Genomic DNA, 12,846 nt, shown 5'->3' with positions numbered 1-12,846 from the left:
CTGCGGGTGCAGGGTCTCTCCCAGGTGTCGGGACTTAGGTTTCAGAGAGTCGCGGTCAGGGGAAGCCTCGGGATTCCCTCTGCAGGCGGCGCTGTGGGGGCTCAGGGGGGACAGGTTTTGGTACTCACAGTATCAGAGTAGTCCTGGGGTCCCTCCTGAGGTGTCGGATCTCCACCAGCCGAGTCGGGGTCGCCGGGTGCAGTGTTGCAAGTCTCACGCTTCTTGCGGGGAGCTTGCAGGGTTCTTTAAAGCTGCTGGAAACAAAGTTGCAGCTTTTCTTGGAGCAGGTCCGCTGTCCTCGGGAGTTTCTTGTCTTTTCGAAGCAGGGGCAGTCCTCAGAGGATGTCGAGGTCGCTGGTCCCTTCGGAAGGCGTCGCTGGAGCAGGATCTTTGGAAGGCAGGAGACAGGCCGGTGAGTTTCTGGAGCCAAGGCAGTTGTCGTCTTCTGGTCTTCCGCTGCAGGGGTTTTCAGCTGGGCAGTCCTTCTTCTTGTAGTTGCAGGAATCTAATTTTCTAGGGTTCAGGGTAGCCCTTAAATACTAAATTTAAGGGCGTGTTTAGGTCTGGGGGGTTAGTAGCCAATGGCTACTAGCCCTGAGGGTGGGTACACCCTCTTTGTGCCTCCTCCCAAGGGGAGGGGGTCACAATCCTAACCCTATTGGGGGAATCCTCCATCTGCAAGATGGAGGATTTCTAAAAGTTAGAGTCACCTCAGCTCAGGACACCTTAGGGGCTGTCCTGACTGGCCAGTGACTCCTCATTGTTTTTCTCATTATTTTCTCCGGCCTTGCCGCCAAAAGTGGGGCCTGGCCGGAGGGGGCGGGCAACTCCACTAGCTGGAGTGTCCTGCTGGGTTGGCACAAAGGAGGTGAGCCTTTGAGGCTCACCGCCAGGTGTGACAATTCCTGCCTGGGAGAGGTGTTAGCATCTCCACCCAGTGCAGGCTTTGTTACTGGCCTCAGAGTGACAAAGGCACTCTCCCCATGGGGCCAGCAACATGTCTCGGTTTGTGGCAGGCTGCTAAAACTAGTCAGCCTACACAGATAGTCGGTTAAGTTTCAGGGGGCACCTCTAAGGTGCCCTCTGTGGTGTATTTTACAATAAAATGTACACTGGCATCAGTGTGCATTTATTGTGCTGAGAAGTTTGATACCAAACTTCCCAGTTTTCAGTGTAGCCATTATGGTGCTGTGGAGTTCGTGTTTGACAGACTCCCAGACCATATACTCTTATGGCTACCCTGCACTTACAATGTCTAAGGTTTTGTTTAGACACTGTAGGGGTACCATGCTCATGCACTGGTACCCTCACCTATGGTATAGTGCACCCTGCCTTAGGGCTGTAAGGCCTGCTAGAGGGGTGTCTTACCTATACTGCATAGGCAGTGAGAGGCTGGCATGGCACCCTGAGGGGAGGGCCATGTCGACTTACTCGTTTTGTCCTCACTAGCACACACAAGCTGGCAAGCAGTGTGTCTGTGCTGAGTGAGAGGTCTCTAGGGTGGCATAAGACATGCTGCATCCCTTAGAGACCTTCCTTGGCATCAGGGCCCTTGGTACTAGAAGTACCAGTTACAAGGGACTTATCTGGATGCCAGGGTCTGCCAATTGTGGATACAAAAGTACAGGTTAGGGAAAGAACACTGGTGCTGGGGCCTGGTTAGCAGGCCTCAGCACACTTTCAATTGTAAACATAGCATCAGCAAAGGCAAAAAGTCAGGGGGCAACCATGCCAAGGAGGCATTTCCTTACACAACCCCCCCCCAAACGAAAGAGGATGAGACTAACCTTTCCCAAGAGAGTCTTCATTTTCTAAGTGGAAGAACCTGGAAAGGCCATCTGCATTGGCATGGGCAGTCCCAGGTCTGTGTTCCACTATAAAGTCCATTCCCTGTAGGGAGATGGACCACCTCAACAGTTTAGGATTTTCACCTTTCATTTGCATCAGCCATTTGAGAGGTCTGTGGTCAGTTTGAACTAGGAAGTGAGTCCCAAAGAGGTATGGTCTCAGCTTCTTCAGGGACCAAACCACAGCAAAGGCCTCCCTCTCAATGGCACTCCAACGCTGCTCCCTGGGGAGTAACCTCCTGCTAATGAAAGCAACAGGCTGGTCAAGGCCATCATCATTTGTTTGGGACAGAACTGCCCCTATCCCATGTTCAGAGGCATCAGTCTGCACAATGAACTGCTTAGAATAATCTGGAGCTTTGAGAACTGGTGCTGAGCACATGGCTTGTTTCAGGGTGTCAAAGGCCTGTTGGCAGTCCACAGTCCAGTTTACTTTCTTGGGCATTTTCTTGGAGGTGAGTTCAGTGAGGGCTGTCACAATGGATCCATATCCCTTCACAAACCTCCTGTAATACCCAGTCAAGCCAAGGAATGCCCTGACTTGAGTCTGGGTTTTTGGAGCTACCCAGTCCAGAATAGTCTGGATCTTGGGTTGGAGTGGCTGAACTTGGCCTCCACCTACAAGGTGTCCCAAGTAAACCACAGTTCCCTGCCCTATCTGGCATTTGGATGCCTTGATAGAGAGGCCTGCAGATTGCAGAGCCTTCAAAACCTTCCTCAGGTGGACCAGGTGATCCTGCCAGGTGGAGCTAAAGACAGCAATATCATCAAGATAAGCTGTGCTAAAGGACTCCAAGCCAGCAAGGACTTGATTCACCAACCTTTGGAAGGTGGCAGGGGCATTCTTTAAACCAAAGGGCATAACAGTAAACTGATAATGCCCATCAGGTGTGGAGAATGCTGTCTTTTCTTTTGCTCCAGGTGCCATTTTTATTTGCCAGTACCCTGCTGTCAAGTCAAAGGTACTTAGAAATTTGGCAGCACCTAATTTATCAATGAGCTCATCAGCTCTTGGAATTGGATGAGCATCTGTCTTGGTGACAGAATTGAGCCCTCTGTAGTCCACACAAAACCTCATCTCTTTCTTTCCATCTGTGGTGTGAGGTTTGGGGACTAAGACCACTGGGCTAGCCCAGGGGCTGTCAGAGCGCTCAATGACTCCCAATTCCAGCATCTTGTGGACTTCCACCTTGATGCTTTCTTTAACATGGTCAGATTGTCTAAAGATTTTGTTCTTGACAGGCATGCTGTCTCCTGTGTCCACATCATGGGTACACAGGTGTGTCTGACCAGGGGTTAAGGAGAAAAGCTCAGGGAACTGTTGTAGGACTCTCCTACAATCAGCCTGCTGTTGGCCAGAGAGGGTGTCTGAGTAGATCACTCCATCTACTGTGCCATCTCTTGGGTCTGATGACAGAAGATCAGGGAGAGGTTCACTCTCTGCCTCCTGATCCTCATCTGTTACCATCAACAGATTCACATCAGCCCTGTCATGGAAGAGCTTAAGGCGGTTCACATGGATTACCCTCTTGGGGCTCCTGCTTGTGCCCAGGTCCACCAGGTAGGTGACCTGACTCTTCCTTTCTAGCACTGGGTAAGGGCCACTCCATTTGTCCTGGAGTGCCCTGGGAGCCACAGGCTCCAGAACCCAGACTTTCTGCCCTGGTTGGAACTCAACCAGTGCAGCCTTTTGGTCATACCAAAACTTCTGGAGTTGTTGGCTGGCCTCAAGGTTTTTGGTTGCCTTTTCCATGTACTCTGCCATTCTAGAGCGAAGGCCAAGTACATAGTCCACTATGTCCTGTTTAGGCTCATGGAGAGGTCTCTCCCAGCCTTCTTTAACAAGGGCAAGTGGTCCCCTTACAGGATGACCAAACAGAAGTTCAAAGGGTGAGAATCCTACTCCCTTCTGTGGCACTTCCCTGTAAGCGAAAAGCAGACATGGCAGGAGGACATCCCATCTCCTTTTGAGTTTTTCTGGGAGCCCCATGATCATGCCCTTTAATGTCTTGTTGAATCTCTCAACTAAGCCATTAGTTTGTGGATGGTAAGGTGTAGTGAATTTATAAGTCACTCCACACTCATTCCACATGTGCTTTAGGTATGCTGACATGAAGTTGGTACCTCTGTCAGACACCACCTCCTTAGGGAAACCCACTCTGGTAAAGATACCAATGAGGGCCTTGGCTACTGCAGGGGCAGTAGTCGACCTAAGGGGAATAGCTTCAGGATACCTGGTAGCATGATCCACTACTACCAGGATATACATATTTCCTGAGGCTGTGGGAGGTTCCAGTGGACCAACTATGTCCACACCCACTCTTTCAAAGGGCACCCCCACCACTGGAAGTGGAATGAGGGGGGCCTTTGGATGCCCACCTGTCTTACCACTGGCTTGACAGGTGGGGCAGGAGAGGCAAAACTCCTTAACCATGTTGGACATATTGGGCCAGTAGAAGTGGTTGACTAACCTCTCCCACGTCTTGGTTTGTCCCAAATGTCCAGCAAGGGGAATGTCATGGGCCAATGTTAGGATGAACTCTCTGAACAGCTGAGGCACTACCACTCTCCTAGTGGCACCAGGTTTGGGGTCTCTGGCCTCAGTGTACAGGAGCCCATCTTCCCAATAGACCCTATGTGTTCCATTTTTCTTGCCTTTGGACTCTTCAGCAGCTTGCTGCCTAAGGCCTTCAAGAGAGGGACAGGTTTCTTGTCCCTTACACAGCTCTTCCCTTGAGGGTCCCCCTGGGCCTAAGAGCTCAACCTGATAAGGTTCAAGCTCCAAAGGCTCAGTTCCCTCAGAGGGCAGAACTTCTTCCTGAGAAGAGAGGTTCCCTTTCTTTTGCTGTGTTGCAGTTGGTTTCCCAACTGACTTTCCTGTTCTCTTGGTAGGCTGGGCCATTTTTCCAGACTCCAGCTCTACTTTTTCACCCTGTGCCTTGCATTGTGCTCTTGTTTTCACACACACCAGTTCAGGGATACCCAGCATTGCTGCATGGGTTTTTAGCTCTACCTCAGCCCATGCTGAGGACTCCAGGTCATTTCCAAGCAGACAGTCCACTGGGATATTTGATGAGACCACCACCTGTTTCAGGCCATTGACCCCTCCCCATTCTAAAGTAACCATTGCCATGGGATGTACTTTTCTCTGATTGTCAGCGTTGGTGACTGTGTAAGTTTTTCCAGTCAGGTATTGGCCAGGGGAAACCAGTTTCTCTGTCACCATGGTGACACTGGCACCTGTATCCCTCAGGCCCTCTATTCTAGTCCCATTAATTAAGAGTTGCTGTCTGTATTTTTGCATGTTAGGCGGCCAGACAGCTAGTGTGGCTAAATCCACCCCACCCTCAGAAACTAGAGTAGCTTCAGTGTGGACCCTGATTTGCTCTGGGCACACTGTTGATCCCACTTGGAGACTAGCCATACCAGTGTTACCTGGATGGGAGTTTGGAGTGGAACCTTTCTTGGGACAGGCCTTGTCTCCAGTTTGGTGTCCATGCTGTTTACAGCTATGACACCAGGCCTTTTTGGGATCAAAGTTTTTACCCTTGTACCCATTGTTTTGTGAAGAGGCTCTGGGCCCACCCTCCTGTGCAGGTTTTTGGGGGCCTGTAGAAAACTCTTTACTATTTTTAGTTTTGGTTGTCTCATCACCCTTCTGCTGGGGAGTCTTTGTGACCCCTTTCTTTTGGTCACCCCCTGTTGAAGTCTTGGACACCCTTGTCTTGACCCAATGGTCCGCCTTCTTTCCCAATTCTTGGGGAGAAAGTGGTCCTAGGTCTACCAGATGCTGATGCAGTTTATCATTGAAACAATTACTTAACAGGTGTTCTTTCACAAATAAATTGTACAGCCCATCATAATTACTTACACCACTGCCTTGAATCCAACCATCTAGTGTTTTCACTGAGTAGTCAACAAAGTCAACCCAGGTCTGGCTCGAGGATTTTTGAGCCCCCCTGAACCTAATCCTGTACTCCTCAGTGGAGAATCCAAAGCCCTCAATCAGGGTACCCTTCATGAGGTCATAAGATTCTGCATCTTGTCCAGAGAGTGTGAGGAGTCTATCCCTACACTTTCCTGTGAACATTTCCCAAAGGAGAGCACCCCAGTGAGATCTGTTCACTTTTCTGGTTACACAAGCCCTCTCAAAAGCTGTGAACCATTTGGTGATGTCATCACCATCTTCATATTTAGTTACAATCCCTTTGGGGATTTTCAACATGTCAGGAGAATCTCTGACCCTATTTATGTTGCTGCCACCATTGATGGGTCCTAGGCCCATCTCTTGTCTTTCCCTCTCTATGGCTAGGATCTGTCTTTCCAAAGCCAATCTTTTGGCCATCCTGGCTAACTGGATGTCCTCTTCACTGGAGTTATCCTCAGTGATTTCAGAGTTGTTGGTCCCTCCTGTGAGGGAACCAGCATCTCTGACTATTATTTGTGGAGTCAGGGCTTGAGAAGCCCTGCTCTCCCTAAGTAGGACTGGAGGGGGGGAATTTCCCTCCAAGTCACTATCTTCATCCTCTGAGTTGCCATCCTCAGAGGGGTTGGCCTTTTCAAACTCTGCCAAAAGCTCCTGGAGCTGTACTTTGGTAGGTTTGGGGCCCATTGCTATTTTCTTTAGTTTACAGAGTGACCTTAGCTCTCTCATCTGTAGATGGAGGTAAGGTGTGGTGTCGAGTTCCACCACATTCACATCTGTGCTAGACATTTTGCTTCTAAAAGTTGGAATACTTTTTAAGAATCTACAACTGGTTCTAGAATCTAATTCAAACTTTTACAAACTTTTAAACTCTAAAAGAAATGCTAAACAGGATCTAACACAAGGCCCTAGCAGGTCTTTTAAGAATTTAGAAAACTTTTCAAATTGCAAAAATCAATTTCTAATGACAATTTTGGAATTTGTCGTGTGATCAGGTATTGGCTGAGTAGTCCAGCAAATGCAAAGTCTTGTACCCCACCGCTGATCCACCAATGTAGGAAGTTGGCTCTGTATGTGCTATTTCAAAGTAAGGAATAGCATGCACAGAGTCCAAGGGTTCCCCTTAGAGGTAAAATAGTGGTAAAAAGAGATAATACTAATGCTCTATTTTGTGGTAGTGTGGTCGAGCAGTAGGCTTATCCAAGGAGTAGTGTTAAGCATTTGTTGTACATACACATAGACAATAAATGAGGTACACACACTCAGAGACAAATCCAGCCAATAGGTTTTTATATAGAAAAATATCTTTTCTTAGTTTATTTTAAGAACCACAGGTTCAAATTCTACATGTAATAGCTCATTCGAAAGGTATTGCAGGTAAGTACTTTAGGAACTTCAAATCATCAAAATTGCATGTATACTTTTCAAGTTATTCACAAATAGCTGTTTTAAAAGTGGACACAGTGCAATTTTCACAGTTCCTAGGGGAGGTAAGTATTTGTTAGTTTTACCAGGTAAGTAAGACACTTACAGGGTTCAGTTCTTGGTCCAAGGTAGCCCACCGTTGGGGGTTCAGAGCAACCCCAAAGTCACCACACCAGCAGCTCAGGGCCGGTCAGGTGCAGAGTTCAAAGTGGTGCCCAAAACACATAGGCTAGAATGGAGAGAAGGGGGTGCCCCGGTTCCGGTCTGCTTGCAGGTAAGTACCCGCGTCTTCGGAGGGCAGACCCGGGGGGTTTTGTAGGGCACCGGGGGGGACACAAGTCCACACAGAAATTTCACCCTCAGCGGCGCGGGGGCGGCCGGGTGCAGTGTAGAAACAAGCGTCGGGTTCGCAATGTTAGTCTAGGAGAGATCTCGGGATCTCTTCAGCGCTGCAGGCAGGCAAGGGGGGGGTTCCTCGGGGAAACCTCCACTTGGGCAAGGGAGAGGGACTCCTGGGGGTCACTCCTCCAGTGAAAGTCCGGTCCTTCAGGTCCTGGGGGCTGCGGGTGCAGGGTCTCTCCCAGGTGTCGGGACTTAGGTTTCAGAGAGTCGCGGTCAGGGGAAGCCTCGGGATTCCCTCTGCAGGCGGCGCTGTGGGGGCTCAGGGGGGACAGGTTTTGGTACTCACAGTATCAGAGTAGTCCTGGGGTTCCTCCTGAGGTGTCGGATCTCCACCAGCCGAGTCGGGGTCGCCGGGTGCAGTGTTGCAAGTCTCACGCTTCTTGCGGGGAGCTTGCAGGGTTCTTTAAAGCTGCTGGAAACAAAGTTGCAGCTTTTCTTGGAGCAGGTCCGCTGTCCTCGGGAGTTTCTTGTCTTTTCGAAGCAGGGGCAGTCCTCAGAGGATGTCGAGGTCGCTGGTCCCTTCGGAAGGCGTCGCTGGAGCAGGATCTTTGGAAGGCAGGAGACAGGCCGGTGAGTTTCTGGAGCCAAGGCAGTTGTCGTCTTCTGGTCTTCCGCTGCAGGGGTTTTCAGCTGGGCAGTCCTTCTTCTTGTAGTTGCAGGAATCTAATTTTCTAGGGTTCAGGGTAGCCCTTAAATACTAAATTTAAGGGCGTGTTTAGGTCTGGGGGGTTAGTAGCCAATGGCTACTAGCCCTGAGGGTGGGTACACCCTCTTTGTGCCTCCTCCCAAGGGGAGGGGGTCACAATCCTAACCCTATTGGGGGAATCCTCCATCTGCAAGATGGAGGATTTCTAAAAGTTAGAGTCACCTCAGCTCAGGACACCTTAGGGGCTGTCCTGACTGGCCAGTGACTCCTCCTTGTTTTTCTCATTATTTTCTCCGGCCTTGCCGCCAAAAGTGGGGCCTGGCCGGAGGGGGCGGGCAACTCCACTAGCTGGAGTGTCCTGCTGGGTTGGCACAAAGGAGGTGAGCCTTTGAGGCTCACCGCCAGGTGTGACAATTCCTGCCTGGGAGAGGTGTTAGCATCTCCACCCAGTGCAGGCTTTGTTACTGGCCTCAGAGTGACAAAGGCACTCTCCCCATGGGGCCAGCAACATGTCTCGGTTTGTGGCAGGCTGCTAAAACTAGTCAGCCTACACAGATAGTCGGTTAAGTTTCAGGGGGCACCTCTAAGGTGCCCTCTGTGGTGTATTTTACAATAAAATGTACACTGGCATCAGTGTGCATTTATTGTGCTGAGAAGTTTGATACCAAACTTCCCAGTTTTCAGTGTAGCCATTATGGTGCTGTGGAGTTCGTGTTTGACAGACTCCCAGACCATATACTCTTATGGCTACCCTGCACTTACAATGTCTAAGGTTTTGTTTAGACACTGTAGGGGTACCATGCTCATGCACTGGTACCCTCACCTATGGTATAGTGCACCCTGCCTTAGGGCTGTAAGGCCTGCTAGAGGGGTGTCTTACCTATACTGCATAGGCAGTGAGAGGCTGGCATGGCACCCTGAGGGGAGGGCCATGTCGACTTACTCGTTTTGTCCTCACTAGCACACACAAGCTGGCAAGCAGTGTGTCTGTGCTGAGTGAGAGGTCTCTAGGGTGGCATAAGACATGCTGCATCCCTTAGAGACCTTCCTTGGCATCAGGGCCCTTGGTACTAGAAGTACCAGTTACAAGGGACTTATCTGGATGCCAGGGTCTGCCAATTGTGGATACAAAAGTACAGGTTAGGGAAAGAACACTGGTGCTGGGGCCTGGTTAGCAGGCCTCAGCACACTTTCAATTGTAAACATAGCATCAGCAAAGGCAAAAAGTCAGGGGGCAACCATGCCAAGGAGGCATTTCCTTACACTGTGCAATTGTTACCCAATTGGCAATACCTTTGGCACACCTGTAAGTCCCTAGTAAATGGTACCAGTGGTACCTAGGGCATGGGTATCAAAGAGGGGCCCTCAAGTGCTCTGGGACCCCTCACCTGGCACATGCATACTGCCATTGCTGTCTGTGTGTCTTGGTGCAGCTAAAAGTGAAAACACAACATGGCACACACCCTGTGTGCCATGTCCCCTAACACAGCATGCAATATACGTACGTCACCCCTACAACAGGCCTTACAGCCCAAAAGCAGGGTGCAATATATTGCATGTGAGGACATATCTGCAAGAGCAGATATGCCCCCGCTATGTCTTTGTCAATTCTTAGACATAGTGAGTGAAATGGAAAGCCATATTAAGTACATGTGCTGGACACTACGAGTTCCTCAGCTACATGTCTTCACTGAAAATAGGGATGTTTGGTATCTGATGCCAGTGATGGATTTATTTATACATACACCCAGAGGGCACCTTACCGGTGCCCCCTGAAAAACCTAACATTTACCCATGTGCTTGCTGATTAGTTCTAACTAGCCTGCCACCACCAGAAAGGCTTCTGACCTCCAAATGTGAGAGCTTTTGCTCTCGGGTGGACAGGAACAAAGCTTGCCCTGGCAGGGGTGTTAGCATACCCTCCCAACAGGATGACCTGCAAATCTGCATTCCAAGGCTCCAAAGAAGCCCACCACCCTTGGTATGTAGCTCTGGCTTCTCTGAAAGGAGAGGATGTCAACCCACTTGCCCCAGGGCCTATTTGGCACCTGTGCAGGCGGGAAAATTAGCAGTGCGTCGCTGTACTATACTTGTATGCAGTAATTGTTTTACCTCCATAGGATAACATTGCCGCTTCTGAAAAATGCAAAAAGTGTTGACTTTTGGAAACCTGAAAGTATTTCTCTTGCAAAACTTACTTACCTGATCATGTTGATTCTGGTGCCTAAATATATTTAAAGCTACATGTTATTTTTGTAAACTGATGTGGGTCTCCTTATTCAGCCGTGTATCTCACTTATTGACCGTGTGTCTAGGGTAAATGTCACTCCTCTATGCTAAGCATAAGGCTGCTCAACCACACTACTCCCTAAAAGAGCACCTTCAGATTGCTAGAGCAAGCCTCTGTCCACTGGTAAGGGAGCCCCTGGACTATCTGATTGGTATACCTCATTTTGGTACACCATAGAAAGAGGCAGCTTCCTACAACATGTAGCAAAAATCCAGATATCCTTATATAACAATGTTGCCTCATGGCAGACGGCAAAGCCATCTCACTTGTAATCAAGCTAAATGAATCATGATAAGACTATGTTATATTCTTGGATTAATCTGTGGCATCACCTAGAACCTATGTCAAAACATCTGCCTCTTTCACAGACAAATGTTCAATAACCTTTGACACCACTGGTGGCATTCAGTGGTCAAAGTGTGAGGGACTGTCTTCACCACTAAATGTATTCTATTGGACTTTCTATCAAAAGGCAAATGTGGAAAAGCATTAGGCTAGCTGGTCACATCAGCAACATGAAACCCTACATAATACAGTACAGAGTAAATATGGTAATTAAACGAATGATCTACCACCGGTGTACTTCCTCTCAAAGCTGTTGTGGAAATCACAGGCGTCTAAGCATGCTTCTTCCATAGGTCATCAACAGTCTTTATAAAGGCTTCTGAAAAGCTTCTTACCATCTCAACAAAGGGATCAAAGAATATTTTGGCAACTAGGCAATAATATTCACACATCAAATGTTACCTCACTGGTATGCATGATTTCAGAGGACATTTGAGTTACACACATAAATAATGTATACAGGCTTCCTAAGAAAAAATAACATTTCCCCATTTTTTAAATTGTGAATTGGTAAGCTCTTTATCAAAAGGAAAAATGAAGGATACGATCATTAAAACTTTGGGCCTGATTTAGATATCGCAGATGGGAATTGAAAATGTCACTTACCCAGTGTACATCTGTTCGTGGCATTAGTCGCTGCAGATTCACATGTTTGGCACAGTCCGCTGCCTGGTGTTGGGCTCGGAGTATTACAAGTTGTTTTTCTTCGAAGAAGTCTTTTTGGTCACGGGACCGAAGGACTCCTCCCTCTTTGGCTCCATTGCGCATGGGCGTCGACTCCATCTTAGATTGTTTTCCCCGCAGAGGGTGAGGATGGAGTTGTTTGGTATAAATAGTGCCCATGCAATGGAGTGAATATGTATGTATGATAAGAGTTTCTAATAATTATTTACAAATGTTCAGATGTTTAAGGTTTATGATCTACTTCTAAACGGCTACAGGCTTCCCGGGGAGGTGGGAGGGTACATGTGAATCTGCAGCGACTAATGCCACGAACAGATGTACACTGGGTAAGTGACATTTTCAGTTCGATGGCATATGTTGCTGCAGATACACATGTTTGGCATAGACTATAAAGCAGTTACCTCCCCTAAAAGCGGTGGTTTAGCCTGTAGGAGTTGAAGTAGTTTGGAATAATGTTCTTAGTACAGCTTGGCCCACTGTAGCTTGTTGTGCATTTAGTACGCCTACACAGTAGTGTTTAGTAAACGTATGAGGCGTAGACCAGGTTGCAGCCTTACATATTTCGCTCATAGGAATGTTTCCTAGAAAGGCCATTGTAGCACCTTTCTTTCTGGTTGAGTGTGCCTTTGGTGTAATAGGCAATTCTCTTTTGGCTTTAAGATAGCATGTTTGAATGCATCTGACTATCCATCTAGCAATGCCTTGTTTAGAGATTGGATTTCCTATGTGTGGTTTTTGAAAAGCTATGAACAGTTGTTTTGTTTTCCTGATTAGCTTTGTTCTGTCAATGTAATACATTAGTGCTCTTTTGATGTCTAATGTATGTAGTGCCCTTTCAGCCACAGAATTTGGTTGTGGGAAGAACACTGGCAATTCTACTGTTTGATTTAAATGGAATGGTGAGATTACTTTTGGCAGAAATTTTGGATTTGTTCTTAGAACTATTTTATTGTTGTGTATTTGAATAAATGGTTCTTGTATGGTAAATGCCTGTATTTCACTTACTCTTCTGAGGGATGTGATTGCAATGAGAAATGCGACCTTCCAGGTTAGATATTGCATTTCACAGGAATGCATGGGTTCGAAAGGGGGACCCATGAGTCTTGTTAAGACGATGTTAAGATTCCATGAAGGAACTGGTGGCGTTCTTGGTGGTATAATTCTTTTTAGCCCTTCCATGAATGCTTTAATAACTGGTATTCTAAATAGAGACGATGAATGAGTAGTTTGTAGGTAAGCAGATATAGCTGCGAGGTGTATTTTTATAGATGAAAAAGCGAGA

Source organism: Pleurodeles waltl, chromosome 8 (genome assembly GCF_031143425.1).
Source record: "Pleurodeles waltl isolate 20211129_DDA chromosome 8, aPleWal1.hap1.20221129, whole genome shotgun sequence".
Taxonomy (NCBI): Eukaryota; Metazoa; Chordata; class Amphibia; order Caudata; family Salamandridae; genus Pleurodeles; species Pleurodeles waltl.
Note: the sequence above shows the minus strand (reverse complement) of the source record.